General features: G+C 34.3%; 1 protein-coding gene across 2 annotated transcripts in view; it reads right to left on the bottom strand.

The window, feature by feature from the left end:
- Positions 1-27196, bottom strand: part of HNF4G (hepatocyte nuclear factor 4 gamma) — a 167506-nt gene that overhangs the window by 57054 nt on the left and 83256 nt on the right. The window contains exons 2-3 of one of the 2 annotated variants that reach the window (XM_023184069.3): positions 25077-25108; positions 20695-20814 (exon numbers count right to left, since the gene is read on the bottom strand). The gene's annotated coding sequence lies outside the window, so the exon portion shown is untranslated. The remainder of the gene's footprint in view (positions 1-20694; positions 20815-25076; positions 25109-27196) is intronic. The other variant, XM_023184070.2, reaches the window with a different exon arrangement.

Below are 27196 nucleotides of genomic sequence, written 5' to 3'. Positions count from 1 at the left end.
AATAATAATAATAATAATAATAATAATAATAATAATAATAATAATAATAAAGACGTTTATCTGAAATGAATTAAGAGAGTCGTTTGGTAAAATTCAATATCCATCCACTATAAAAACTTAGCAAACTGCAAATAAAAGTGAACTTCTTTAATATAACTTTAAATATTTCATTAAAGGCAATTAGAATCATTTCCTTTAGTGTTATGAAAGGCACAAAATGGCTGCTAGCATTGCTTTCCTTAAATATTTTACTAGAGGCTCTAACAAGAGAGAAATTTCAAGAACAAATAAATTTAAAAACATAAAGCTTTGAAAAGAAGAAAGGTGTCATTATTTTCAGTTAATTTAATTGTCCAAATAGAAAACTCAAAAGAATTTACAATATAATATTAACAAAATCTTTCCACAAATTTCCTAGATATAGACTCAAAAATCAAGTATCTATTTTATTCCTCTGCACTGGCCAATAAACTAACAAAAAATAATGAGATTTGAAAGAAATAAAATACTTCCATGCACCAAAGGAACACAAACACTAGGGTACATTGTAATCATGTAGAAAAAATTAAAATCTTATTAAAGTCAAGCTAAATACATGCAAACATATACCATAGTCATGGATGTCAACACTGCTCAAGTTAATCTACAGCTTTAATTCAACTTTGACCCACAGTAAGTACTGTTTTAACTGTATCTTAAGAAGTGATTCTATTATTAATATATAATAGAAGATAAAAAGGCCCAAGGAGGCCAGGATAATTGTGAAGAACAGGGAAAGACTTCCCAATTACATATTAAGGCAAATGTACTGTTATAAAGAGAGTGTGGTTTCATAAAAGAGAGTAGGATTTCATTAAAAGAAATCCCAAATACAAATATATGTAGATTAATGACTTACATGTAAAAAGCAAGGCTTTTAGAATATAAAATAATTATAATGTCAAATATATTTATTATCTCAGAACAGAAAAATGTATAATACTGAAAGATATAATACTAAAAGAAGCACAAACCATAAAGAATATAGTGACACATCTCCTTCCATTAAATTAAAAAGAAAACTTTTGTGCATCAAAAGATACCAAAATAAAAAGATAAAGTGCTAGCTGGATAAACCATTAGGCAGCAATTTACAATGATTGATAAATATGAAGAAACACCATGTTAAATTTTAATTTCAGAATTATTTTTCATTACGTAGAATCCAACCACATAAAATATATAAATACATATATATATATATGCACACACACAGGAGATATGTTAACTATGGGGATATATTCTGAGCAATGTATTGTTAGGCAATTTCATTGTTGCACAAACATCATGCAGTGTAATTACACAAACCTAGATGGTATAACCTACTACACACCTGGGCTATATGTTATAGTCTATTGCTGTTAGGCTACAAGTCTGTATAGTGTATTACTGTACTACATACAATAGGCAATTATAACACAATGGTAACCATTTGTGTATCTAAATATAGAAGAAGTACAGTAAAAATACAGTATAAAAACATAAAAAACTGGTAGTCCTGTCAAGGGCACCTACCATGAAGGGAACTTGGCAACAATGCAAGTTGCTCTGGGTAAGTCAGTGAGTGTGTGGTGAGTGAATGTGAAGGCTTAGAACACATTATTGTACACTACTGCAGACTTTATGAATACTGTACACTTAGGCTACACTGAATTTATTTTAAAATGTTTTTCAAAAATATATTAACCTTAACTTACTATAACATTTTTACTTTCTACATCTTTAAGTTTTTTTTAACTTTTTGACTCATAACAGCTTGAAACACCTACACAATGTCAACTGTACAAAAATATTTTTTCTTGGTATCCATATTCTATAAACATTTTCTATCTCTAATTTTTAATTTGTGTTACTTTTTAAACTTTTGTTAAAATATTGAGACAAATACACACACCTTAGTCTAGGCCTACACAGGGTTAGGATAATATCACTGCCTTCCACCTCCATATCTTGTCCCATTGAAAGGTTTTCAGGGACAAAAACATTCATGAAGCTATCATCACCTATGATGATAATGCCTTTCTCTGGAATACCTCCTGAAAGACCTGCCTGAGGCTCTTTTATAGTAATTTTTCTTTAAAAAGTAGAAGTACAATCTAAAATAAGGATTAAAAAGTATTGTAAATACATAAACCAGCAACATAGTCATTTATTACTAATACCAAGTGTTATGCACTGTACCTAATTGTATGTGCAGTACTTCCGTATGATTGGCAGTGCAGTAGGTTTGTTTACACCAGCATCACCACAAACGTGAATAATGCATTGCCCCATGACATTATAACAGCTATGACATCATTATCCATAGAAACTTTTTGGCTCCATTATAATCCTATGGACCACCATCCTTATATGTGGTCCATTGTTGACCAAAACATCGTTATACATCACGTGACTGTGTTTTGTTGTCCAGAACATCATTATGCAGCATATTATGCAGCATACGAGAGACAGAAGATAAAGTTCCATTGATGAGTCTTATCTAAAAGTCTTACTTTGCCACGATTTCCAAATGAATCATGACAATGACTATTAAAATATATGTGTCCCATAATGCACTATATTAATAGGCATTAGAATGTTCAGGCTTCTCACATCCAACCCTAATTGCAGAATTCCTGTTAGTCTCCCCAGTCTTTATATACACGTCCTCTTGGCATGTAGTGTCTTCAGACAAATCTTAGATCCAGGACACCAAATATGAATCTTTGACTCCCAAGGGTTTCCACCTTCTACTTCTTTGTCATGTTGGCTCAGTCCTTGGCTCTTCACAATGAAAACTTCCCCTTACACTTCCCTTGGATGTGTTCTAGTCACCTAGAGCACACCAGAACTGGGAATTTGACCCCAAGCCTAACTACAAATATCTCAACGTGCTCCAGCCAATCCTCTTTTGATTTCTGTACTTACAGACCTCAGCTGACTTCTAAATAAGTGGAGTCCTATGGGTATGTCATCCTCCATGATACCTTAAACTCACCCTCTTAGCACATATTTCTGTAATTTTCTGTTTGTGTGTCTCCTTAACCAGACTCTCAGGCTTATAGTCACTTCCAGTTCATCTTTCTTATAAGTCAGTAAAACTGAATTTTCTAAAATTCATTCATGACATCATTCACTCAAAACTCTTCAATAGCTTTCCACTGCTCTTAGGATATAGCGTAAATTCCTCCTCATGGATTACAAGACACTTCAAACTCAGATTTGGCCTTCTTCAGCTCCATCTTTTGTCACTCATCTCTTCCCCTCTAATCTTCAATATTTTTAGGTCCAAATAAAATTGTAATGCTCAACCATCAAAATATGAATATCATTATACATTAACACATAAAGACCTATCTCATCTTTCAGCCACTGCATAAAAAGCTTTTGCTGTTGTTGTTGTTGTTGTTGTAGTTTTGCCAAAAAAGAACTTTGCCTAGCCCACAAGAATTTGTCTTTGCACTCTATCACAGAATTGTCTGGAAGAGGAAAGTAATCCTTACCAGTTAACTTTTGCTACTCTAAGAGAGAAGAAAAGTGGAATTTAGAAAAATCCAGGACATAAGAGCACATTCAGAAAACATTTAAGAACTATAATTAAATGTTAGTGAGCCAGTTCAATCGTGAAATCTAATAAGCTTTGAATTAGAAAGGAGGTCAAAGGGAACTACATTGTAGTAATCAAAATATATGCCTCCTTGTAAGAATTCAGGGATATGAGAGTGAGGTGGTTTGTTAATTATTTTCTCTGATTAGGTGACCCACTTCTCCCCATGTACATTTAAATATTAATCAGAGATTCACTTTAGTACACTATTATTCAAAAGGATAAAATGAGGGAAGAGTTCAAGTATAAGATAAACAGCCAGTGAACGTGGAAGATAAGTTTCCTGCTTATTAAACCTAGTATTAAAGCTGCTTGTACATTTGATGATAGGTTTTATTCTTGCTATCCTATAAACTGAACTTTCATTTTTATAAAATTAGCTTTATATTTTTTGACAGAAATTTCAAACTCAGATTCTTAAAATCTTAAAATCACTAAATCTTCGACTTTTCAGGCATACAATTATTTAACTTTTATACTACCTAGTTTCTAATATACCAGAAGATTGGTATGAAGAGATAGAAATAAAAGGTATAATTCTTCCTAATATATGCCTAATGTTAAATTACTGACATAATCATTTTTAAAAGTGTACCCAGATTTTTTAAATGCAAATCAGTTTTATTTCCATTAAGAAAAATAACCCACTATACTAACTGATTTTAAAAGTTCAATTTTGCCCCCAAGAATCTTAAACTCTAGAGATGCCATTTCTAACTTAAAAAATTAATTAAAATGCACTGTTAGTTATTACAAACAGACTGTCAAGGGTCATTCCACTTAAATTATTGAGTAGTAACAGAGTTAATTATTCAGAGCTCGTGTCTCTACAAAATGTTTAAAATGTAACTCACAGTTAAATGAATTCATTACATTCTTCCTCAGATGATTTTTAAACTAGATGAAAAAAGTGTCAAGAATTCCCGAATATGTATATTTGCAGCTCTTGTATTATGTTCTTTTTTTAGAACTCTTGCATTACAGAGTTTACAGAATAACTCTATCATAAGGCACCTTTATAATCTGTTTGTAAATGACAAGGCAGTGAAACTGAAACAAAAAGATTGGGAGGTAAAACGATGTTGTTAAATATTTTGCTTTAACTTTGTTCATATTTTAGTGAATGAATATCGTTTCAAAACATTCTAGATCTGAGGTCCCAAACTTTTGAGACCTTTGTACTGTTTGTCTTGTGCTGGAATAAGGGTTAAAGAGTGATGTAGAGAGAGAAGCCAACTCAGGTTAGAACACAGACAATTCCACATTCATTTGCATATTCCAAAGGTGTATCTACAAGCAAGAAATGCATAGTATAAATGAATCAGGAAAGAAGCACAGCTAGCAAGCAGCTTAAGGACATCTCAGACTAATGTTCCATTTCGCGGTTGAGGAGACAAAGAAGTTAAGTGACTTGTCAAAGGTCCACCAACAAGTTAGCAGAAGAGTTGAGAGTTTAGAAATCAGTAACTACCAACATTTAGTGGGTAAAACCAGTACTTGTACTGAAAACTAACATTTTCAGAAAAGGCTGGTACAGAGAAACAGAGACCTTCCCTCCAAACCCTAGTAAATTATCCATAAAACCGTCTGAAAAGAAAATTTCTCAGTGATAACCATGAGTGTTAAGAATTGAGCATATCCCAGATTCTGGTAGAAGTTTCTATAATCACCTACATTAATGAGTGGAATTAAGAAATATTCACTCATCTTTCCTCTCTTGTCCCACCAAATATAGTAGGTATAATTCAAAAGTACAACATTATAAAGTGAAAGAGATTAGAGATTCACACTAGTTTCCACAATTCACAATTCACTGTATAAAATCCCAGGGTTACTTATAAATAAGTAATAAGAGATCATTTTAATTTGTAATGAAAATATCCTAATAAAAAGACCTCATAGAAAGACCATAATAAACAAATCATCATCAGTACAATATAAACTTGCAACTTAGACAAAGAGAAATATAAACAGAAAACTAACACTGGGAAATGTCCAAATTTGATGATAATTACAGTGCATTAACCTCAAAATATATTATGCCTAGAAAATGAACTTTTTGTAAATGACATTATGTGTTGCAGATAATTAATATCACTTGTGCAACACTAATAAATTGCCCTCCTACAAAACGTATATGTGTATGTGTATATATGTGTGTAAGTGTATAATATATATGTATATATCAAGAGTAATTAAAATACTTGTAACTTTTGACCTAGTAATCCCAGTTCTAAGAGCATGTCTTTCTTGAGATTTAGTAACCAGAACTATCTTTGATATTTTAAAGGGGGAAATGTTTGTTAATATAAAAGGTAAAAAATATGTTTTGTTTTCTTCCCTGATCATATTCAGATTTTTTTGTTTTTGTTTTGTTTTTGCTTTTTTGGACAAAGTCTTACCCTGTCACCCAGGCTGGAGTGCAGTGGCACAATCTCAGCTCAACTCACTGAAACCTGTGCCTCCCGGTTCAAGGGATTCTCCTGCCTCAGTCTTCTGAGTAGCTGGGACCACAGGTATGTGCCACCACGCCTGGCTAATTTTTATATTTTTAGTAGAGACAGGGTTTCACCATGTTGGCCGGGCTGGTCTGGAACTCCTGACCTCAAATGATCCACCTGCCTTGGCCTCCCAGCACACCCAGAATTTTATTAGCTTTTAGGATATGGAAACAACTTAGATTCATGTATTCTAAAATCAATCCACAATTACTCCTAGGCCTTTAGATGACCTGGAACTTTCTCTTTACTAATTTTAAACTGGTTCCCATCCACAGCAAAAGATTACAGCTTGTGACCATATGATTTTCTCATACATGACACATTCTCACTGGCACACCCAGAGTTATCAGCAATTTTCAGAACTCTGTAAGCTCTCCACTCCTATAAGTACTATAAGGACTCCACTCCTCTTTGTCTGACTCAAAAAATCATTTTATAATTCAAGAGAGTAAGAGTAATTTTAGGTACAACACATTCTAACATACAACACTGAGCTCTAACAAACAACAAGCCTCAAACTTCAGTAAAGTATTATAAGTAACAAATTATTCAGAACACAAACAATGACTGTGACACATTAGCTCATCACAGCACCATTGATAAAAGCTCTGATCTAGACCAGAAGCTATTGCAAAAATATCTTGACAACATCTATCATTGGAAGCCAAAGACACTGTACACCCAACTTTCTTGAACTATCACTCTTACTGTTAGCAATAAAAATAATATGGCATTAATTAACTGATCAATCTATGACATCTCTGCGTTACTTTACATGTTTTAATTTATTTAACACTTATAGCTCTGTAGGTGATCACCATTTTTCTCTTTATTTTACAGAGAGGAAATTGAGGCTTAGAGAGTTTAGTAATTGCCCGAGGCTTAGTAAGCAGCAAAACCAAACACAAACACAGGGCGATCTAATGTCAAAGTCTGCTCTCTTAACCAGTGCTTTCCTTCACCACAGAAAATTGTTTTTAATATTTGAGAATTATTTACCTATGAAGTTTTCTATATGAAAAGTAATCTCTTTTTCCTTTCAGATCCCCCTGCTGCCCTTCCTAATAATATCTCATTATTTTGTAGATATTATGTATCTGTCCAGAAAAAGTATATGCAAGTAAAAATTGCATGGGTATGTGTTTGTGTACTTTCAAAGTACAAATATATTACAATATGCATTTTGTTTTGCACATTTTGTTTGAAAATGTATCCGTATCATCATATAATGGACTACTCCCCTACTAATAGACAGTTTCAGACTTTTGCTATTACAGATAATATCATGAATAGCCTACAAACATAATTGCTAACAATGTGTGTCTTTCTAAAGAAAGAATTTCTGAGTCAAAGGTATGGACTCCTTTTTTTTTTAGGTCAAATTACTTCAAAGCAATTATAATAATTACACACACGCCAACAATATATCATAACAGAATGCCTGTTTTCCCACAACCTCTTCAATACCAAACATTAAAAGACATGTTTAAAAACTGAATGGTAAGAGCAGTATTACATTATTGTTTACCCTTGTGTTTCTTGAATTATTTGTACAGGATGAGGCATTTTAGTATATTTTTAAAGCTTGGTTCTTCTTTTGAGCTACATGTTTTTGTCCTTTGTCCGTTAAGCTGTTTGCTATTTTCTTGTCACTTGATAAAAGCTTTTTACATATTAAAATTAACATTTTATCTAAAATATGCTATAAACTACTATTTTTGTAATGCAGGTTTATAAAATTCATCAAGTCAACTTTTATTATTTGTTATCTGTATGTTTTACTGTGTTTATACAGAGTATCCTCATAAGGATCAGGGAAAACATGTTCTCTCAATTCTCTCTCTTTCACACAACTTTTATATATACATTATTTTATGTTTAAAACTTGTTTTTAAGTTTGAGAAATCTATTGTATAAATGCTGACTATAGTTAATAATACTTGCAAATCACTAAGAACATAGACTTGAGGGCCTGGTGCGGCAGCTCAGGCTTGTAATCCCAGCACTTCGGGAGGCCGAGGCGGGTAGATCACAAGGTCAGCAGATGGAGACCATCCTGGCTAACAGGGTGAAAGAAACCTCGTCTCTACTAAAAATACAAAAATTAGTCAGGCGTGGTGGTGCACACCTGTAGTCCCAGCTACTCAGGAGGGTAAGGCAGGAGAATTGCTTGAACCCAGGAGGTGGAGGTTGCAGTGAGCCGAGATTGTGCCACTGCACTCCAGCCTGGGCGACAAAACGAGACTCCGTCTCACAAAAAAAAAAACACACTTCGGTATTCTCATCATGAAAAAAATATAATTATGTGAGATGATAATGCGTACGTTAATTAGCTTGGTTCAGTCATTCCATGATACATATTTCAAAACACCAATGTTGTATACCATAAATATATACCATTTTAATTTGTCAATTTAAAAAACAGTTTTTAAAAAATTTTGTTTTATCTGGGATATATTTTGGCATAATATGTGAAGTTGGTAAGCGATGTAATTTTTTTCTCTGATGGAATGCGGACCAAATGTCTACACAACATTACTGAACAAAATCTCTTCAACAATAATTTTTCATGTGAAAAAATAACAAAACTATGTGTGTATGTTTAGGAACATATTTGGATTCTGTTTCAACTTACTGATCTGTATATGATGTACCAAATATTACCAAACATTTTGTTTTTTGAGACAGGATCTCACTGTGTCAGCCAGGCTGGAATGCAGTAGCTTAATCATAGCTCACTGCAGCCTCAGACTCCTGGACTGAGCCTCTGGTCTCAGCCTCTCAAGTAAGTGGAACTACAGGTGTGCATACCATCTCTGGATCTTTTTTTAATTATTTTTTGTGGAGATAGGATCTCCTTATCTTGCCCAGGCTGGTCTCAAATCCCTGGCCTCAAGTGATCCCCCGACATCGACCTCCCAAAGTGCTGGGATTTACAAGTATGAGCCACCTTGTCCGACTGTAAACTTTTAAAATTCCTGTAGTTTTATAATATGTTTTAAAATCTGGTACTCTTCATTATTCTTCCCTTGTTAGTCTTTTTTATTAAAATTTCCCAGGATAAATTCTAATATAATTATATATAATAAGCTATAAACACATTTTATATGTATATATATGTTTATTATATTTATTTATAATTTAGTGGCTTTAAGTATATTCAAAAGGTTGGACAAGTATTACCAGTATCTAATTTCAGAACATTTTGGTCAGTCCTCAAAAAGCCAATATACATTAACTGTCATGCCCATCCTCCCTCCCCTTGCCCCTGAAAAATACTAATCAATATTCTTTCTTTATTAAATTTTCTCATTCTGGACATTTCATCTGAAGGGAATTGTACAATATTTTGTGTGCATGTGTGTCTTGTTTCACTTAGTGTAATGTTTTCAAGGCTAATCCATGTTGTAATAGGTATCAACACTTCATTTTTTATGGCTGAATGATATTCTATTACATGAATATAATCCATTTTCCTATCCATATGTTAGTTGATGGAAATACAAATTATTTCCACTATTCAGTTTTTATGAACAATGCTATAGACATTGTTATGTAATTTTGCATATGAACATATATTTTAAACGCTCTTGGGTACATGTTCTAAAGAGAAATTGCTAGATCATATGGTAACTCTATGTTTGTCTTCATGAAAAACTGTTAACATTTCCCAGAGCAGTTGTCCATTTTACATTCCAACCAGTAATATATGAGATTTCAGTTTCTCCATATCCTCACCAACACTTGTTACTTTCTGCTTTTTTCGTTATAGCCATTGTGGGAGATGTAAAGCATTGTCTCATTGTTTTTTTTTTTTTTTTTTTTTTTTTTTTTTTTTTTTTTTTTTTTTTTTGAAACGGAGTCTTGCTCTGTAGCCCAGGCTGGAGTGCAGTGGCCGGATCTCAGCTAGCTGCAAGTTCCGCCTCCCGGGTTCACGCCATTCTCCTGCCTCAGCCTCCTGAGTAGCTGAGACTACAGGCGCCCGCCACCTCGCCCGGCTAGGTTTTTTTTTGTATTTTTTAGTAGAGACGGGGTTTCACCGTGTTAGCCAGGATGGTCTCGATCTCCTGACCTCGTGATCCGCCCGTCTCGGCCTCCCAAAGTGCTGGGATTACAGGCTTGAGCCACCGCGCCCGGCCCGTCTCATTGTTTTAAATTGCATTTTCCTAATGACTAACGATGTTGGACATCTTTTCATGTGCTTACTGTTCGTTTATATATCATCTTTAAAGTAACCCCTATTAAAATCCTTTGCCCACTTTTGATTGAGTTTTCATTGTCTTATTGCTGCAGTGTAAGAGTTCTTTATATATTCTGGATATGAGACCCTTATCAGACATATGATTTATAAACATTATCTCACATTCGATGAATTGTCTCTTCACTTTCTTGATAATGTCTTTTGAGCACAGTGGTTAATTTTGGTGAAGTCTAATTTATTTTTTATTTTGTAGTTGGTGCTTTTAGTGTGATATCTAATAATCCATTGCCTAATACACGCTCATGAATATGTTTTCTTTTAAGGGTTTGATAGTTCTAGCAGTTACATTTGTGTCATTGATCACTTTTAGTTAATTTTTTATGTTATGTCAGGTAGGCATTCAACATTATTCTTTTGCATGTAAATTTCCAGTTGTCCTGGCTCCATTTTTTGAAGAGACTATTGCTCTCAATTGAATTGTCTTTGTGCCCTTGTCAAAATCAATTGATCGTAAACTTATGAGGTTTTTTCACCCACTGGACTCTCAATTCTATTTCATTAATCTATATATCTAATTCTTATATTAGGACTGTACAGTTTTAATTACTGTACCTTTGTCATAAGTTTTGAAATTAGAAAGTGTGAGTCATTCAGCTGTGTTCTTTTTGTTGTTGTTAAATTTTGCTTTTGCATATTTTGAGTCTCTTGAATTTTCATCTGAACTTTGCTATCAGCTTGTCAAGGTCTGCAAAAAAAAGAACAACTGGAATTTTGTTAGGACTATGTTAAATATGCAGATCAATTTGTGGAGTATTGCCATCTTACATACATATTAAATCTTTCAATTCATGAACATGGGATGTCTTTCCAATTACTAAGTAATTCTTCTATTTCTCTCAACAATGTTTGCAGTTTTTAGTGTACAAGTATTGTATTTCTTTTGTTAAATGTGTTTCATAGTACTTTATTATTTTAAAGCTATTGTTAATGAAATTATTTTATTTCACCTTCTGATTGTTGATTGCTAATGTATAGAAATTAAACTAATTTTTGTATGTTAACCTTGTATCTATCCTACAACCCTGTTGAACCCACTTAGTAGTTTGAATAGCTACTGAGGGATTTCTTGGGGCTTTCTATATAAAACATCATGTCATCTGCAAATTGACATAGCTTTACTTCTTCCTTTCCAATCTGGACACCTTTTCTTTCGTTTTAGTGCCTAGTTGCCCTGGCTTGAACCTCCAGTAAAATGTTAAATAGAAGTAGCAAAAAGAGACATTCTTATCTTGTCCCTGACTCCAAATATTTCAGCATTTGTTTGATGTTTGACGTGGGTTTGCCAAAACATGTACTTTATTTGGTTACTAAAGTTTACTTGTATTTCTGACTTTTTAAGTGTTTTTTCTTAAAAGTGTGTTGTATTTTGTAAAATGCTTTTTCTCTTTATACTGAGATGATCATGTGGTTTTTGTTCTTTATTCTTTTAGTATGCATTGATTTTTTCATGTTGAACCACCCTTTCATTTGTGAGATAAAGCCCACTTGATTATGGAAGATAATCCTTTTTTTTTTTTTTTTTTTTATGTTGTTGTATTTGCCTTGTTAGTACGTATTTTGATGAGGATTTTTTGCACTTATATTCATAAGATTACTGGTCTGTCCATTTTTTTTCTTTTGATGTCTTCATCTAGTTTTGTTATCAGGGTAACATTGGCCTCATATAATAAGTGTGTTTCTTTCTCTTCAATTTCTGGAAGTGTTTTCAAAGAATTTGTGATAATTTGTCTTTAAATATTTGCTCAAATTCACCAGTGAAGTCATACAATCCTGGGCCTTTTTTGTGGGGATTTTTTTGATCACTAATTTAATTATTTTACATGTTTATAAGCCTATTCAGAGTTGCTAGTTTTACTTGAGTCAGATTTGATACTTGGTGTCTTCCTAGAAATTTGTCCATTTCTTCTAGATTATCAAATTTGTTATGAAACTTCACTGTTCCTAGTGAACTTTCATTGCTTTTTTGTTGCTTGTTAACTTCAAACAAGTTAGTAGAAGACCCAAAAATTGGATATGGGTTTTGAATAATATACCTCAAAATGAAGAGTCATAATTAGAAAAATATTATTCATTTAGAGAAATTCGATTTATATATAACGTTGTTAAGACAAGAATATATGTATCTCTTGCATTAAGCATGTCTTTTTTTGTCTTGTGTGTTGATAGGGATCCTATGATGGAATTTAAAAATTCTTTGTGGTTCCCAAATGTCCTAGCATTTTCCTGTGGGATGAATACTTCAAATTTCTTTCAAGGTTTTCATCAGGGTCTCTATTAATATGTATACTATATTAATAATATTCCAGCTAATTTTAAGAAGTGTTTGTACATTTTTTGAAACATTTTATAACAAAATCAAAGACATCAGGATAATATTAAATGCAATTTAAGTTTAGTTTCTAAACTGGCTTACCATATCATAGCATAAGAATGTACTTTTAATTAAAAAAAATTCTAGGGATCTTATAAATAAACTCTTAACCTACAGTAACAAAAGCCGAGAACATAGAAATATCTGGGGAGATTCTTTTTTCAACACTGTAAAGAAATCCATGATATCTAGGAAAGATCAGTCAACAACTAGGAAGAAAGATATTTGATGATAATACGAGTTGAAATGAAATGAAGCCTTTCTGCCTTGAATTTATAATGATTTGCTTGTCTTCGGTAGCTACATGAAACCATTTTATCTTTTCTTTTTTTTTTTCTGAAATGGAGTCTTGCTTTGTCACCCAGGCTGGAGTGCAGTGGCATGATCTTGGCTCACTGCAACCTCTGCCTCCCGGGTTCAAGCGATTCCCCTGCCTCAGCCTCCCAAGTAGCTGGGATTACGGGCGCCCTCCACCACACCCGGCTAATTTTTGTATTTTTAGTAGAGACCGAGTTTCATCATGTTGACCACACTGACCTCGAACTCCTGACCTCGTGATCTGCCTGCCTCGGCCTCACAAAGTGTTGGGATTACAGGCGTGAGCCACCACACCTGGTCAAACCATTTTACCTTTTCCTCAATAAATTATTTATTAGATGTATTATACATTGTACTTCATACTTCATTTAATATCTCTATAGTATCTAGCCCTCTCCTGGTCTCTATGTGTCCAGCAGTTATGACTTCCTTTTACAAGGAATCAGATGTGGTGTCCTCTGCCTGACAAAATTAAATGTATTTTAATAACCCCAAAACACAAACACAAACACACACCTTTTCTACCAATAGAGAAAACAGATTTTCTTTTAAAACAGAGAGAATATACAACCCTGTTTGGTTCTTAGTCCTCAAGCCCTTCTCCTCTACACAGCATTTACATACCCCATCAAAGCTAGTAAGGAACAAGTAAAGGGCTGTAGACCCTACTCAACTAGGTTTTTCTGAATCATAGGGCATTGGAACTAAGGAAATATCTTTTCCACAATAAAATTTGCATTTTGTTGTTAAGATAATGTTTCTAAATCTAGTAGACACTGCTGCTCTTCATTTTTCCAAAAACTGCATCTCTCATAGTCATAAAACTTTAGACAGTCATTAGAACCATAGCAAAATCTTTCTTTGCGTATTTTAATGCCATTGATATATATATATCTATATATCTATATAGATATATATATATAGTTACAATGTATTTGATGCTGCTTCGTTATAATTTCTACATATGCTTCTATGTTTTCTATGTCTTTTTTTCCACTTTTCTGGTTGTAGTCTTATTAATTTTCATGGAATAAAAACCAAATATTATAGGAGCTCCTTCATGACAACCAGTTATGTTTTTGACCTTTGTAGAGAGATTCTTTTTTTTAAGTGGTAAGAAGAGATGCAAGATTCTTTAAGAAATCCAACATTTTGGAGTAAATCCCCTCTGAAAGTTATGAAATGGAGAATTCTGGTGGATGTTTAAAATAACTAGCAGTTTGAAAATGCCCTGAGAGGCCGGGCGCAGTGGTTCACGCCTGTAATCCCAGCACTTTGGGAGACCGAGGCAGGCGGATCACGAGGTCAGGATATCAAGACATCCTAGCTAACAGGGTGAAATCCCGTCTCTACTGAAGAAAAAAAAAAATTAGCAGTGCGTGGCCGCGGGCGCCTGTAGTCCCAGCTACTTGGGAGGCTGAGGCAAGGGAATGGCGTGAACCCGGGAGGCGGAGCTTGCAGTGCGCCCTGATCGTGCCACTGCACTCCAGCCTCGGGGACAGAGCGAGACTCTGTCTCAAAAAAAACCAAAAAAACAAAAAAAGAAAGTGCCCTGAGAAAAACTGGTAACGTCAAGCTTTTGAGTGAGTAGTTAAGGGTTGATGGACTCAGGAAACATAAACAAAAAGAGCTCCAGTGTTGTGAAGCTAATGTTACAACCACTGAGTTGAAAAAAATTATTATATTAAGATCTATTCAGGAAGCTACTAGAATCCTGCCAGTAGGTATCAGGAAGAGCTCATGACAAGAAAAAAAAGAATAACCGTAACTAGAATAGTACTTTTAAAAAGTATCTTTAAGAAGTACATTTTATGGTAAATTTGATTTACTCTTCTTGCAGAATAATTATCTGGATATCTCAAATTTTTTGCATATTACTTATATTAAAATTGGATTTAAATATACACTACTTTTAAAGAAGTAACAGATTTTTAAATATTAGTTTTGATATTACATTTTTCCCATGGATATTTTGTCATTCAGTTATGAGTTATTAGTAGTACCTGCTCATAACTATAATACAATAGCTCACAAAATTTAAAGACTTTGTTGAAGAGGGAGAGAATAAATAATTGATCAATAATAGGGACAAAAAATGTAGAAATATTGATATTGTTCCATTTCTTTATTAAGGTAAGCGCTATATTGTGCCTATTTCAGTATTATTCTTTATACTGCACATGTAGTGTGTGTGTTTGTATCAAATATTTTGTTATAAAAAATTAAAACTACCAAGGCGGGCAGATCACTTGAGGCCAGGAGTTCAAGACCAGCCTAGCCAACATGGTGAAACTACGTCTCTACTAAAACTACAAAAATTAGCCAGGCCTGGTGGCATGGGCCTGTGGGCTCAGCTACTTGGGAGGCTGAGGCACAAGAAATGCATGAACTCGGGAGGTGCAGGCTGCAGTGAGCCAAGATGGCACCACTGCACTCCAGCCTGGGTAACAGAGGAGTCTTTGTCTTAAAAAAAAAAAAAATTAAAAGTGTTCTGTCTTTATGTATTTTATCACACTTGCCTTACACAAGTTCCAAAGTTGACAGAATGCTCAGGCAGAAACAATTAAATGTCAGGATCCTGTTAGCTCCTCAGCTCAGTGAATTCTGAGGCCTACAGAAACATTACAAGTTAGTAATCCAAAGTCATCTTTAATATAATAATAACTTCCCATCATTAACAACTATAATAAATGTGATAATAGTGAATGCCATCACATGGGGATATTAAAAATGGAAACTTCAGAGATATTACAACTGTATTAAAGTTTTCTATATGACTTTGCATGATAGGAAACACCATTGTTGGTGATTTCAAAGATGACACAATGAGAAGAGTAGGAGGATACCACTTTAAGTTTTAGAAACATAATCTGTGAATCAGTTGCAAACGCATAAATAGAATAAGCAAAAGTCATTTTGTTCCAAAATCTCTGCCATTTTTTCTCTCCTATCATATTCATCTTACTCTGTCTTCAATGTTTTGTTATTTGTTGAGATATACCACTGTACTATTGGCATCACTTACTAATTGATGGAGACCAAACTATGAAGCTATAGTTTCCTTAATACCAAAAACATCACCTTGTGTATGGATAGCACATTGTAATTCAAAATCAATTTAAATAAACACTGTTTTTGTTACCTTTATAAAGTAGAGATGTTTATTGTTAAATAAATGTATTCTTCTATAATTCTGCATTTTAGTGCATGTTTATTTCTACATATGCTATTACTGGTATTACCTAAATTTCAATCCTTTCAAATATTACATTTCACCACCATTCATTCTTCAAAAAAAAAATGACCACTTATTATGTTCAAGGCAGTAATCTAGGCAATAATTTCAACAACTAATAAACCACAATACTGGTCCTTGATAAGATTGTTTCTAAATGCAAGTGATTCATAATATTTTAATGTGTAATCTTTATTTATTACATTCAATAAAAACAAATTTAATCCTTAATCTAGAGCAGTATTCTCAATGGTCACAAATTAAAGCCCAATTTATGCAACTGTAATAAAAGACCTTATTAATGTTCATCTCATTATTTCAGGCAATAAAAATGACTTAAATTTTCACATGTCTATCACATGATGTTTTTCTTTGTCTCTTTGTGTATTGTCAACCAGCGTGTGTGTGTGTGTGTGTGTGTTTGTGTGTGTTGTATGGGAGAGTGGAGGCTTTTTTCCTTACTCTCTGTAAAAATAGCACTTTGTCTAATTTTACTGTCATTTATTTCATGCTGCTTGTTAATGTATTGAATACATACTTATAATCTCATTAACTGTCTTCTCTTTGCAGAAAGGTTTGATGTTTCAGACAACTCTGATTTCTCTACAATTGTTTCAATAAAGTATGAACTTAGTAAATTTTGTGAATGAACTCTAAGTTTATAATCATTCAGTTTTCCTAATATATACTATTACTATTTAAAATAGCAATATAATGCTGCTCAGAGATATGACACTGAAAAAATATTAATATATGGAAACTAGATTCTATTACTTGGCATTAATGTATATGTCTGCATATTTGCTTGCAGTGGAAAATGTAACAACAGAGAAAATTAAAGAAAATGTACCTCAATTGTTTGGGACAAATTTTTAAACTTTTTTTTTTTGAAAAAGAATAACAATAAAAACATAATCAGGCTTAATAAAATTAACAGATTCAGCCAAGAAGTTTTCTAATTCTTATATGTAATCATCAGTGGGAATGATATAGGCTTACCAGACATTGTTTAAACAGGTAAAAAACACTATGAAGCTTACATAACCGATTTTAAAACACTGATGTTAAAATAGATAAAACAGAAAATTTAAAAGTATACATTTTGGAAAAGAAATGCAATTAGTAAACAAATATATAGAAAATTTTCATTCTGAACTTAACATTATAAACAATAATTTTTTAACTTTTCCAACTAGCATTTTATTATTTTCAATTACAATACCAAGAATTTATAAGAATGTAGTCAAATGGACCATCTCTTATACTTTTGTTGGGAATATCCATGGTATAAACATTTGGCAAAGCTATTTTGCCATATATGCCTTTATAGCTTTTGCCTCAATTATTCATTTTGTGAGAAAGAAAGCACACCTTTTTCTAAGCACTCTTCAGGATGGGGAAGCCCGTGTCCAACCAGCCTTCATTTCTTCCTAGGACATGAAACTCAGTCTACTCAATATAGTTCAGTCTAATAGTCCTTTCCCTCCAGATATGTACCTTGCTTTCTTTTCTGAAATTGTTTACCACAAATTTGGTCCAATGATGAGATTTTCCCTTCTTCCCAAATTTTACTAAATGTATATAAAATAAGATAGATATACATGTTGTCAATACCTATATATATACCTATATAAAATAAGATAGATATACATGTTTTCAATACATATTTAAGTATTTTATGATTCATATGTATATGACTGCATATGTATTTATGTGTGTGAATGTGTGTATGCATATATACATATATATATATATTTCAGTCATATTCCAACTCTGTTCCCTCATGCATTTCTTGCACAAAGTGGTGTGCAGACTTCCACTTGTTTTTTATGTCAAACTAATATTACTGTTTAGAGAACTGCACTCTCCCTGCTCCAAAAAGGGAAAAGACAGAGACTGCTTGGTTGAGAAGTTCTTCTTTCACTTTTTCTCAAGAGAAATCAGCCTACTTGCTTATAAATCAGAGCCAGAAATATCTTTCTGGCCTTCCTCGAGTGGTTTCTGTGAGGGTGGGATGAGCCACTGTGTAAGGTCAGCTGGGATGGATAGAAAATAAAAGTAATGGACTTCAGTGTGACTCAGGACGAATCATTGTAATCCCTTCTAGGTTTTGGTTCTTCTCTGCAAAATGAGGATAAAGAGACCCATCTCATAAAATTGCTTTCAGGAATAAATGAGATAAATTATGTGCAAGTGTTATGTAATCTGCAAAGAAGTTGTGGTGAAGGCCATCATTATTGGTGAGAATGGGACACATATGTGAAATGGGCAAACATAAGGGGGTCAGGATAATGCTCCCATCTGGCGCTAGACCATGCATTTTATCTGAAAATACTCTGCTTTAACCAGCCTTTGGTTTCTCCTTTAATCTTACATTAAGATTCCTCCCTCTCCTACAGGTTTCTAGCTAAATAGATAGTTTTACATTAAACAATTATTAAACCAGATAGCACTCTATCTGATCTCAGACATTACTTAGGGTAATTCATACTATCAATACTGAAAGAATTTAGAAGAGGAGGAAACAAGCAGGTGGTAGTAAGAGTGACTAGATCAGTGTGGGGACGTGGCATTTGAACTGGGCCTTGAAACATTGGAATAATGTTAAGAAGCATTTCAAGCCAGGAATTGAGTATGAAAACAGGTGTAGAAAACTCATCTTAAAGGCGATTACCTTCAGTATGCAAGGGAAGAGTGAAATATAGTCATAGCAATATGTGCTGGCACAAAGCAGTGTACAAGAAAATCAGCACAGTTCTGGAGTAAACCTGGCCTGGAGAGGATATTACTGAAACAGACTTCAAGCTTCTAGCTAAGGGCCTCACTGTCTAAACCAATTGTTTGGGTCAAGCATTGTTCTTTGTGTGCCCATCTCTTAACCACAGTGCCCTGTCTAGAAATAACTGGACTCTTCTGTTTATAAATCTTCATGGTCTAATCCTTAGTCCTCTAAGCGATTTGCAGTTCCCATTTCAATGAGAATTACAGTCATCTGGCCGGATGCGGTGGCTCACGCCTGTAATCTCAGCACTTTGGGAGGCCGAGACAGGTGGATCACCTGAGGTCAGGCATTTGAGACAAGCCTGGCCAACATGGAGAAGAAACTCCTTCTTTACTAAAAACATAAAAATTAGCTGGCTGTGGTGGCATATGCCTATAATACCAGCTACTTGGGAGGCTGAGGCATGAGAATTGCTTGAACCCGGGAGGCAGAGGTTGCAGTGAGCAGAGATCGCACCACTGCACTCCAGCCTGGGCAACAGAGCCAGATCCTATCTTAAAAAAAAAAAAAAGAAAAGAAAAGGAAAAGAAAAAAGGTAAGAAAAGAAAAAGAATTACAGTGATTTTAGAAGTGCGTTTTTGTGCTTCTCTAATTTCTATGACTTAAAAAAGTTCCAATAATCCTTAGGATAGATATAATTGCTATTATTATTACTACTTCATAGTAGAAGTTGATGTTTATGAGGGCTAATTTACTTGCTTAAAGTCACAGAACTCATAAATGGCAGAGATGAGATTGAAAACCCTGTACTTTCCAAACACAAACTAATGAATTTTGAGGGATGGATGAGAGGAGTAGCTTCTTGGATTTCCAAACTGTAAGAGGCACTGAAATAACTCTGGACCTAAATCATCACATTTATACTAGTGCTGAGCCGACTAATATGGGAAGCTAAGAGAGGGAGAGAGGAAAATGCAAATTATTAAGCACAGATATTTTCTATTGAGTATTTTATATGTGAGTATATGGTTTCAGTTAGCTGAAAGTGAACAATCACAATCTGCTCAAATTGTTTTTTTACTGGATAAAAAATATTGTTCTTATTATCTACATTATGAACATTTTTAAAATTCTTCAGAAAATCATAAAATAAAACCTAAGAAGAAATAATCAACAGAAGAGAGAAAATACTTGCCATCTTTTTTCAGAACATTGACTCTACTACATAAGTGTGAATAAATTAAAGATGTACATTTGCTCTGATAAAGTTTTTATTAACAGAAATTCTTTTCCATCATTAAATAAATGTTCTTTAAGTACTTCAAACTTTCTAATTTGAGAATATGCTAATTAATTGCCCAGTGCCAGCCTCCAAATATGTGCATATAAACTTTTATGATATTTTGTAAGCAATAGATCAGAAATAAAAACCAATGACAAAAGGCATAATCATAATATGGGCAAGGAAAACCATATTTGTAATAAACGATAGGAAGGAAAGGATTTCCTAAGAAAGCTGTGGTCAGTGTACACTTTGAGACCTTTAGTATATATGAAAGCACAAGCAAGTCAGACAAGAAGGAAAGAGATCTTTACAAGGTGTCCAAGTAATAAATAATTTACAAAGCAATTTAGCAACCTCAGCAGGCACCACTTACAAGGCTGTGGTAGGGAACGGAGTCTATATTTGTAGAGAAGAGTAGAATCAATACAAGGAGTAAGCTGTCAGTTTTTTCTATAGTGTCAATATCTCAGACTGGCTGCTTTCGCTGGTGCTCCTGTGGAAACAATTTCCAAAAGTATACTATTGAGTGACATGTTGCATGGATTAAATGATTTACTTTAATCCCCTAACTGCACGTTGAAAGACCAATAGCCCAAAAGGAATACTAGAGAGTCTGAGTACAAAGCAACCCATAATAACAGTGTGATTTTGGAATGGTTTATACTTAAGAAAACTCTAGTGCCACAGGAAGTTCCACACAGAACAACAAGTGAACATGAAATAAGTGGTCATGTCATGACAGACATAATATCTGGTTACCAGGAGGATCATTCACGACATTGAGAAATCTGACTAAATAGATTTCTTGGTCAAATTTTTCATTTGTAAGTCATCAGATAAAATGGTGATTTCACCTTGGAAGAGCGATGAGCAATCTAAACTCTCTTTTAGTTTACACCTGTGTGTATGTCCCCACATACAATTTTTTGAAGTGTCTTATAAAACTCAACTATGGTCTTAGCACTAAATAATTAGGTAGTTTAAATCCTTATTAAATCAGAAAGTCATAGAGTTCAACTGAATATAAGCATAAAGCAGTAGGCAAATTCAGAGACAAGTGTTAACAGGGAAACACTCCATCTGAGCCATGGAGGTAGGTCAAAAAGGTTGGCTCTTCAACACCATTGGTATGTGACTTCAGTCTTTTAAATGAGAAGATGAGGTTCGATTTATCTCTAGTGTCTTCCAGCACTAATAATTCTATTATTATAAACATCAATTACTGTTTAGTATTAGAGCAGATTGATAATTTGTGAGCTATTGACATGTTTAGGAATATTTGCCCTTAAATTGAAAGGCACCAAACCATTGAGATAAATAACTAAGATGCTAATACATTAAAAAATAAGTTTCCTTTCCAAAACAGATTCAGCCATTTAGAAGTACTCAGGTAAAATTTGGAAGGTGGAAGAAAGGCAGGAGCTTTACCATTCCTCCAATAACTGCAGGTGAATAAACACGTGGTTCCACCAAATATGAGATGCTATTGTGGCTTCTGGGTTATTTTTCTGGAATTCAGCCACCTCCATATTGGAGGCCTTTTCTTTAATCAGTGCTGGGAGCTTCTTGACTCACCAAAGTGAGTGGTGAGCATAAAAGCTAACAGTGGTCTTTCCTGAATTCTGTTTCTCCAGGTCTTCCATTAGTTTTGTGAGCATTTTTGTTCCTGGAATTAAATCCCTCCTACTTCAAACTCCTGAAGTGTTTTCTGCTTTTCTGACTAAACTAAGGAGGAAACAGTGCCTTTTCATACTTTTTAACAGACAGAAAACATCACACTCCCTATATTCCATTTTTTAAATTTGAGGAAATAGAATGAGAAAGGCTATCAAAGATACTGAAATAAAGGCTATTAACAATGGCTGATCCAGACTGTCCCCATGTAAATCGCAGTTTTCTCATTTGTAAAATGAAGAATTTCCTATGTTAATCCCTAATGTCCCTAATGCTTTTAAGTCCTAAGAAAGATTGTGTGGTTCTAAGCTGATTGTCCAAAATGTCCAATGAGGCTGAGCACAGTGGCTCCATGCCTGTAATCCCAGCATTTTGGGAGGCTGAGGTGGGCAAATCGCTTGAGGTCAGAAGTTCAAGACCAGCCTGGTCAACATGGTGAATCCCCATCTCTACTAAAAATACAAAAAAATTAGCCAGGCATGGTGGCACACACCTGTAGTCCCAGCTACTCAGAAGGCTGAGGCAAGAGAATTGCTTGATCCTGGGAGGCAAAGGTTGCGGTGAGCCAAGATCATGCCACTGTACTCCAGCCTGGACAACAAAGTGAGACTCCATCTCAAAAAAAAAAAAAAAAAGCAAAGGAAAAGAAAGTTCAATAACCAATTTTGTCAAATTACATTTAACAATAGCGATTTATAACTCCCTAATAAGTGCCCCTTGTTTCTAGAGTCTAAAGACATAAAGAAAAATACAAAACAGCGTTCTTACCCTCAAGGAGTGATATGGTTTGACTGTATCCTCACCCAAATCTCATTTTGAATTGTAGTTTTCATAATCCCCACATGTGGGAGGGATCTGGTGGGAGGTAAGTGAATCATAGGGACAGTTACCCTCATGCTGTTCTTGTAATAGTGAGTTCTCAAGAGATCTGATGGTTTTATAAGGGGCTTTTCCTCTTTTCCTTGGCCCTTCTCCTTGCTGCTGCCAAGTGAAGAAGGCTGTGTTTGCTTCCCCTTCCACCATGATTGTGAGTTTCCTGAGGCCTCCCATCCCTGAGGAACTGTGAGTCAAATCTCTTTCTTTTATAAATTGCCCAGTTTCAGGTATGTCCTTATAGCAGCACGAGAATGAACTAATACAAGGAGTCAATCTTTGTGGAGGGAAATATTGATAATCTTAATTAACATCAACAAGTGAGAAAAGAAATTATTCTAATTCTAGTTAGTCCTGAAATTCAAAGGAAAATTTATAATTGAGAACTGGAGTTATCATGAAACTGGTTCTAAGGTGGGCTTTAAAAAATAGGTAGATTTTGATTGGTGGGCAAAAGAAAAGAAGACTTTTGGGTTGAAGAAAGGCAAATAATTAGTGTTTGAAAGGATATGTGAGAAGTGTGATTGGATAGTAAGAGTGAGACTATTTTATGGAGGGTTTAGAGAGAACTAGACAGAAAATTTCAGATTTGTTTACATCAATGATTGGAAGCCATTAAAGATTTGTTGAGCAGATCAGTGATACTATGTGTACAAACCAAATAATAAATATAAAAGATCAAATATGTATCTATCCTGAAAGTCTTAAACATGGCAGCTTCTAGAGCCAACGACATGTTAAACTTAAAAAAAAAAAAAAAAAAGAATCGCTGATCCACACATATAGTTACATGTAAAAGAAAAACCTGTCTGCAAGTTGGCAAAAGGAGCCTGTCCCAAGATAAATATTGTTATAGTGGAATATAAAGGTTGTCAAAATGAGTTTTAAAGCATTTATATTATTCAGAAATGAGTAAACAACTGGGTTTTTAATCTTTGCCAATTTTTAAATTGTTGGAATAAGTGGAATTTTAACTTTACCCAGTTTTTTCTTATTTATTTTTTACTTTTTTATTTTTTAGACAGGGTCTTGCTCTGTCACACATGTTGGAGTGCAAGGGGGGTGATCATGGCTCACTGCCACCTCAATCTCCCAGGCTCAAGTTATCCTCCTGCCTCAGCTTCCCACATTGCTGAGACCATAGGCACATGCCACCACACACAGCTAATTTTTTATTTTTTGTAGAGATGGGGTCTCACTATGTTGCCCAGGTGGTCTCAAACTCCTGGGCTCAAGAGATCCTCCTGGCTCAACCTCTCAAAGTGCTGGAATTTTAGGCATGAGCCACCATACCCAGCTACTCAGTTTTAAAATTCACTTTTGGAAAGTGAAATTCCAAAATCAACTTTAAACTTTTAAGTGTAGAAAATTTTTGTTTGTTTTTTGCTTGAATTTGGTCAGCTTCCATCTACAAAGGTACAGATGAACTGAAATTGATTTCTGTATGAAATTGATTTACTACAGTAATTATTACTAATTTAACTAAAGTGTGAAATACTGTTAGGCAAGGACTATTGTTTATAGGTATCCTATTTTCTTCCTAAAGGCTTATCTTACTACTTTGTACATTACACAGATTCAACATGTATATGATCAATGAAGGGAAAACAAAGATGACTAAATCAGGTTACTCAAATCTGGCTATTAAAATATAACAAAAGGTACTGTTAAGGTTCAAGCAGAAAGCATGTTGAGGTCTCTATAAGAAGAACAATGAAGACTTATACTTTAAGACATGCAGAAAACTTAAGGGAAAATTATTTAGCCAAGGCTGATCATAGGGTCAATGTCCTTAGGAAGGACAGCCACTTTCATTTGTAAGGTTAAGGTCAAGAAGTCAAATGTGATGATCAAGAAAGAAGAGCTAGAAATTAAGAATCCAGTTAAGGCAGGGATTGTAATTCATTCCGTCATTCATTCATCCATAAGTCTGACATTAAGGCCTGAATAAAAGCGGGCCCTATATAATCATTCATGGCTGACATCTGATGCTTTGGATGAAGGCTATGGTTGGCAGCTAGAGCAGATCTAGTGGGGAAGCTAGTGTCTGCAACAGCCATTAGAATCTGTGTCGGCAGCATGACTTAACTCCAAAGACTATTAAATGCTGTATCTTAAAATACATGTCCTTGTCCCATCAAAAATATCTAAACAACTAGAGCAATTTGAGCCCAGAGTTTTTCAGGGTCCTTGTTCATATGTACTTACTTCAAGAGTAGGGGCAGTCAAGGCAGTAATCACTGGAAGGTAAACCAAAATAAAAAGTATAAGAGAAAATCTATAGAGATAGATTTTAAATTATGTGTTGCTTTGGTGAGTTTCAAAAACAAAATTAATTTTTGAAAGGCAAGTTTATCTTAAATATTGAAGTTTAAAATAAATAAAATAGGTATCTTTAAAACTGAATGATATAAATTTGATTGCTAGTCAGTATTGGTGATAGAGAAATGTCAAAAAGCATAAAAGTTAGGCATAGAAAGAAATATATTCAATCAGCTCAAAGTTTTAATTAACAGTTTCTATGGTATAGGTTTAATGTAGCTATCTATTGTGCAGTTTTTTACATAGAATTTTACATTGAAAATTTTTAAAATATATTTTTGACATTGATTTTGGGTTAAATTATTCAGAAACATTAATTGTAAACTGCGGGCCAATTCGCAAGAGAGCGATCAACTTTTCTCTTTTGCTGAGTGAAAACTCTTTGGAGTTTGATGTCAAAATATTTACACTTGAAACCTACCTCCAACATGCTAAGGTGAATAGATTTTAATGGTTTTCTTCCTTTTTATAGAAAATGATAAGTACCTGGTATAGAGAATTTCAGAAATGTAGAATTGTGTGCAAAAAATAAGAACCAGTGCAATTCTACCTCCATTTCCATTTTTATATATTTTCTTCAGAATTTAACATGGTTATAAATTTATTAACAAATTAATATAAAGATTTGTAATATTTCTGCATATTTGACCTACAAAGTTGACCATTTAAATATAGTTATCTTAGTTACATTCAGTACAAGCACTTACAATTGGCGGCTAAGAACTTGTGCACAACATTCAGAGATGTCAGGTTTACATTGGAGCTGTCTGCTTGCTATATAACTCTGGCCAATTTTCTTTCTTTACAATTTAGTTTCCTTATCCATAAAATGTAATAAATATGGTTTCTACTTCATAAGTTTTTGGTGGAGTCTCAATGAAATTATGTCAAAAGTGCTCAGAGAGTGCCTTGCAATTCACTCATTTGTTCATTTCCTCAACAAATGTTTACAGAGCTCATTCTATGTCCCAGTCACTGGGACAGGCATTGAGTAAACAAGAACACAGTTACTGCTTCAGTGAAGCTGATAGTCTATTGGGGAAGGCAGACGTTTGAAAGATACCACAAGGTGATTAATTATAACCATAATATATACTATGAAGGGAAATTAGAGTTTTATGAGAACATGTAACTGGGGAACATAATGTGGTCTGCAGTGGCCCTGCAGATCAGCAAGGGCTTTCCTGGAACCTGAAGAAGTAGCCAGGCAAAGAGGAGGGCCAAGAGAATTTACCAGGGAGGCCCTTGAGATGGGCAGAAGCCTTGTGCACTGGAATACTTTGGCTCAGAACTCAAAGATATGTTTCCAAAATTGCAATCAGAAGCACTATACATTTCTAAATATTATCTTTTTTTTTTTTTTTTTTTTTTTTTTGAGACGGAGCCTCGCTCTGTCGCCCAGGCTGGAATGCAGTGAGTGGCACAATCCCGGCTCACTGCAAGCTCCGCCTCCCAGGTTCCTGCCATTCTCCTGCCTCAGCCTCCCAAGTAGCTGCGACTACAGGCGCCCGCCACCACGCGCAGCTAATTTTTTTTTTTTTTTTTTTTGTATTTTTAGTAGAGACGGGGTTTCGCCGTGTTAACCAGGATGATCTCGATATCCTGACCTCGTGATCCGCCCACCTCGGCTTCCCAAAGTGTTGGGATTTCAGGCGTGAGACACCACGCCCGGCCCACTCTTTTCAATTATTATTAACCTGAGAGCACTTTTCCATTTTACTGAAAACATGATTTGTAATGACTGTTTATTGCTCATCATGAAGTTGGACCATACTATACTTAGCCATGCTCCTATTTAGTCACATGATTTGTTTCTAATAATTTCTATTTAAAGAAATGCTGAGCTAAACATTCTAATTTACTTAAAATTCTTCTTCATGACACACTGGGTCAAAAGGAAAATACTTTGCCAATTTTGCCAAATTTTCTTTCATTAAAACAATAAAAATTTACGTTCTGAAAAGCAGCCATCTGCTTGGGTTCTCTAACTTGAATATTCTTTACCT

Source organism: Piliocolobus tephrosceles, chromosome 7, assembly GCF_002776525.5.
Source record: "Piliocolobus tephrosceles isolate RC106 chromosome 7, ASM277652v3, whole genome shotgun sequence".
Classification (NCBI taxonomy): Eukaryota; Metazoa; Chordata; class Mammalia; order Primates; family Cercopithecidae; genus Piliocolobus; species Piliocolobus tephrosceles.
This window is presented reverse-complemented; position numbering and strand designations above follow the sequence as displayed.